Source organism: Octopus bimaculoides, chromosome 26 (assembly GCF_001194135.2).
Source record: "Octopus bimaculoides isolate UCB-OBI-ISO-001 chromosome 26, ASM119413v2, whole genome shotgun sequence".
In the NCBI taxonomy this organism is placed as follows: Eukaryota; Metazoa; Mollusca; class Cephalopoda; order Octopoda; family Octopodidae; genus Octopus; species Octopus bimaculoides.
Window position 1 is genome coordinate 22,663,681 of NC_069006.1, and position 5,971 is coordinate 22,669,651.

Here is a 5,971-nt window from a genome sequence, read left to right on the forward strand (position 1 = left end):
GAAAATTCCTCAATAAATAGTGAACAAACTTCAGTGCCAGAATGCTAGAAGATTCAGCATCTGATAACAAATAATATGTATATATGCATGTACATATGCATACACACAGACACACACACACATGTATATATATGTATATGTGGCTTTTTTGCTTAGCCAAACTTGTCACTTATAACCTTCAGCTTTTTTTCTTTTTTAATTGTTGTTATTATGATAGGTGCAGGCATGGCTGTGTGGGTGGGATGCTTGTTCCCAGCCGTATGGTCCTGGGTTTGGTCCCACCTTGGGGCGATTGTCTTTTGCTGTGGTCCTGGACCAACCGGGGCCTTGTGGTTGAGTTTGGGAGACGGAAAATGAAGGAAGCCGGTTGTGTGTGTGCGTGTCCAACAACCGCTCGACAACGGCACGCACACTCAGAGGCATACACACTCAAACATACACACATCCATACACTCAACAGCTTTCTACACAATTTACATCTCCCAAATTCCATTTGCAAGCCACTAAGATGCTGCACACTGAGATTGAGACCAGAACCATCTGGTTGTGAAGGGAACGTCTTAACCACAACCGCACTGCCATAACTGCTTTCACACACACACATATATATCTTAGAACTACTATTATTGTATAAAAGTACATCTATGTTGACATGACTAAGTAAAAGAATACCTCCCCCTTTCTCTCTCTTCCTCCCTCTCTCAACACTGCTTTCTTACAACTATGAAGACTATTGTATGACTCTGGACGATTGTTTGTGTTCCAATATAATAACCATATTGTTATATTAGCAATTGTACCATCGCTGTATATTTACAATGTGTATTGTATTATCTCGCTATTGCTGTTTAAATTGTATTAATTGTTCCTGTTGCAGTTTGAACTGCAGTTTGCTTTCTTTCATATTTGCATACAATGATGACAAAACTCAATCAGATTGAATAGTATTCGACATTATGATTCCTATTTATGTGAAATTCACTTCTCTTATTCCTCCTCCAGAAAACTGGTTCAGACATAGCTTTTGATGCTCTCCACATTAAGTAATGCTAACTCTAACTTCCTTATTTGCCAGCCCATTATTAATCCCACTGCATTCATTTATCTGTCTATTTATTTATCAACCTCTATGTATCATCACATAATTAGTTCTAATTAACTTTTCAATGTTCACTGCATCAATATATGAACACTAATTTATCTGTCTACTTATTTATCTACTTATCTGTGAAGGTGCATGACATAGTGGTTAGGGTAGTCGGCTCATAATCATAAGGTCCTGAGTTCAATTCCTGCCAGTGCATTGCATCCTTGAGCAAGACACTTTATTTCACATTGCTCCAGTCCACTCACCTGGCAAAAGTGAGTTGTACCTGTATTTCAAAGGGTTAGCCTTGTCACATTTTGTGTCACATTGAATATCACTGAGAACTACATTAAGGGTACACGTGTCTGTGGAGTGCTCAGCCACTTGCACGTTAATTCCACGAGCAGGCTGTTCCACTAATCGGATCAACTGGAACCCTCATCTTCGTAACTAACAGAGTTCCAGTTTGCATCAAATATGTATTTATAGTAACTTAACTCAATGGTAATTAGCAACTCTCAGGAGATAATCCCAGTATATGACTGGTATTTTATTTTATTGACCATAGAATAACGATGACTTCAGCAGAATTTAAACTCAGAACATCAAGGACCACCTCAGTTGAGGGGTTCTGTCTTGCAAGTTACTTTGCAACCTTGTTGCTGCTGTTGGTGCCATGTAAAAAGGTCTGAGTACACACTGTAAAGTGGTTGGCATTAGGAAGGAAGGGCCTCCAGGCACAGAAACCTTATCAATGCAGACAGCAGGGATTGGTGCAGAGCGGTGGTGGTGGTGGCGGTGGCAGCGGTGATGATGATGATGATGAAGTATGTCTCCAAGTAGCAGAGGTGATGAATTCAAGAATGTGGCCAAAGTTGTCAGGAAAGTGATAGATAATCTTAAGGACTTCTTATCAAATAATCTACTGGGTGTAGTCGTTAGTGTCACATAATTATTTTTAATTAGCTCTTTAATCTTTCCTACACTGAATATTTTAACACTAACTTATGAATCTGTCTGTCTGTCTAACCACATCAGAATTCCTAATTAGCCTTTAACGATCCCCGTATTAATGTTAACACTAACAATCGGCTTCTGTCCTACTATATAATTATTTCTGGTTAATGGTCCCTACATTGAATATTTTAACACTAATTTATCTATCAGTCAGTTTATCTGTCTCACCATATAGTTAGTTCTAGCCAGCTAATTAATGCTCCCTGCACAAAACATATTAATATTAATTTAACTCAATACATATTAGCAATACTCAGGAAAACAACAACAATATCTAAGGCCTCTGATGACATGTGGAATTGAACATTTTCTACCCACCCCATCTTGAAAATCTACAAAATGCCTGCCTGCAGTGGATCTAAGACAATTCTCTCTCTCATTCATTCTTTCCCTCTCTTGCTCTCTCACTAAGATATTACCATAGTAATAACAAAAGACTTGTCAGTTGGTGTTGTTGATGTTGTTAGCTATAGGACATCCCTTGTTTGCTAGACCTGTGATGAAAGCCAGCTGTGACTATATATACATACATACATACATACATGCATGCATATATATATATATATATTACATATTACCACCAGTTGTCAAGCGGTGGTGGGGGAATCCTCAGGCACATCGACACCCGTACACACATGTGCACACGCACACACACACATGCACAAGCGTGATGGGCTTCTTACAGTTTCCGCCTGCTAAATCCACTCATAAGGCTTTTGTCAGCCTGAGGGCTATAGTAGAAGACGCTTTTCCAAGGTGTCACACAGTGGGACTGAACCTGGAACCACGTGGTAGGGAAGCAAACCTCTTACCACACATCCAATGAATGAGATTGTTTATTCTGAGAACGACATTGTAGAGTAGGTGTAACATGCCAGATCTGGCCAGTTTGAAGATAAAACAGATAGAATATTTGAGCCAAGTATAGTTGGTTTGAATGCTAAAAGATTAAAAATCATACCCAAGACTACACACACACACATTATACACCAAATTTGTAAAAATATTTTTCTGAGAACAAACCAGTAATTCATTGCATTATATATATGTATATATATATCTGTTTATTGCCACACTGTATAGGATGAGTTAAAGTGTTTCTCCTTTATCCTGTATCGAATCACAGCTAACATAGGCTATTACTGCCATAAACACGTGCAGCTGCATTCAGAAATGGTGCAACTAGAAAGTTTGTATCTCTTTTTCACCAGATGTGACTTCATTTATCACATAATATTCAAATGCAAACGGAGGTTTCATACTGTAACCTTATCCTTACTACAGACATGCCAGCATCAAGTGGATTCGGTTACGGCCATATCAAGGAATTTATCTGCTGCTTCTTCTGAATTTCACAACAGAATGCAAGCAAAAAGCTCACACAGGCACCCACGCAAAACGTGTGCATGCACGCCCCCCCCCCCATCCTCACCTACATATACATAGATTTATTCAAGAAGATATGTGTTTGTGTGTATATATACATATGCACTCTTTTACTTGTTTCAGTCATTTGACTGCGGCCATGCTGGAGCACCACCTTTAGTCGAGCAAATCGACCCCAGGACTTATTCTTTGTAAGCCAAGTACTTGTTCCGCCGGTCTCTTTTGCCAAACTGCTAAGTTACGGGGATGTAAACACACCACCATCGGTTGTCAAGCGTTGTTGGGGGGACAAACACACACACATACATACACATATATGTATATGTCTGTATTTGTTTGTCTCCTCACACCACTTGACAACTGGTGTCGGTTTGTTTATGTCCCTATAACTTAGCTGTTTGGCATAAGAGACTGATAAAATAAGGAGACTTAAAAAAATAACTACTAGGATCGATTTGTTTGAGTTGACCCTTCAAGGCAAAGCTTCAGCGTGGGCACAGTCCAATGACTGAAACAGATAAAAATAAAACATAAGATTAAAGATTTGAAGTATGAGACATATCTCGGAAATGTTGTTGTGGTGGGGGAAGGCCTCCTGAAAGAATATATTTATCTCCATTGATGCAGATTGTATTAAAGAAACAAAGAATATTTACTGAATATTCTGGCAGATTTGATTTCAATTTGGGAAATATAAACCTGAAACCAAAAATGCTCTTTCTGAATCTACATTTTCCAGTATGTCGTCGCTAAAAGGTTTTGTTGAAAAGATGATTTTTTTTTTTAATGTAAGTTGTAAAGTCAAAATGGCAATTATGGAAATATGAAGAAAGCTTTGCCTCTTCCCTAAAATCACACAAACATGACGAGAGAGAGAGAGATTCAAGGGGATTCTTAACCCATACAGTACTTTACCATCTAAAGAATGAATGCCTTGTGAAATATAATACACTGACATCAAACAGAGCAGTTGTGCACCAGAAAATGAGTTAAGTGTGCTTAAAGATGGTAATCCATATGTGTGTGTGTGTGTGTATCATCATCATCATCATTGTTTAACGTCTGCTTTCCATGCTAGCATGGGTTGGACGATTTGACTGAGGACTTGTGAACCAGGAGGCAACACCAGGCTCCAATCTGATTTGGCACATATATATATATATATATATATATATGATTCTGCCAGCTCACCACCTGAAATGATAATAAAAATAATAATAATCTTTTCAAATTTTTAGTGAGGGCCAACAATTTTAGGTGGTGGGGGAGTAATCAGTTCAAACCCAGTGCAAAAACAACAATGATATATATCTATACACAGGTACCCATATGAATATATATATATGTATATATATATATATATATATATATATATATATATATATATATATATATATATATATATATACATATGTAAATATACATATACACATACATATATACATAAGTAAATATGCATATACATAACCCATGCTAGCATGGAAGGCGGACATTAAACGATGATGATGATGATGATGATAATATATATATGTATACACACATGCACAGACACACACATTGTACATATACATACATAAACACATATCTGTATTCCGATACAGATTGCACGAAAGTATTCATTTATACACACCTGTACACATCCATCCAACACTAACCAACAAACACTTCTTTCCTGTTGCAATTATTTTTAGCATTTATTTCTCTTTGTTTTTCTTTTTCACTTTTTTTACCAATGTATCAATGAAATATTCCATTCAAAATCAATACATAAATCAAATATTTCGACAACCACAGTTCCACCAATTGAATTATTCCACAAACTTACTGAGCTGCATCTCAAAGTACCATCCCCCAAATGTAATTATAACACTTTGAAATTTTCGCTGCTTACCAGCCGCAGTTGCATGGACAGAAAGATCTTTCAAATAATATTAAGAACGTTATGAGATCAACAATGTACTAACACAGGTTATCTAATCTGGGCATCTCAGAAGTCAAATCATCTTTTGCACATGAACTTAATTATGACTGTAATTGATATCTTTGCTAGTTGGAAGGTTAGAAAAAGTTCTCTTTGCAAATTAATATTATCAATGTGATATTTTTGCGTTGGTAAGATAAACTTGTTTTGATAATGTTCTGACATAATGTTACTTAAGTATTTTTATGTATATCACCAGGAGGCCCTGACTTAGATATCCACTCCTTTTGGGAGGATCTGTGTTGGCAAAAATTATATGAAATGATATTCTTGAGTTTGGATAAGTTCGTTGCATGGCATTGGAGGGAGCAGCAGATAATGATGTTTCAGGACTGAATGTATATCTGTGTGTGTGTGTGTATCTATCTATATAAAGATATATATATATATGTTTATATATAAAGATATATATGTGTGTGTGTGTGTATGGAAGGCAGACATTAAAAGATGATGATATCTATCTATTTATCAATCTATCTATCTATCTATCTATCTATCTA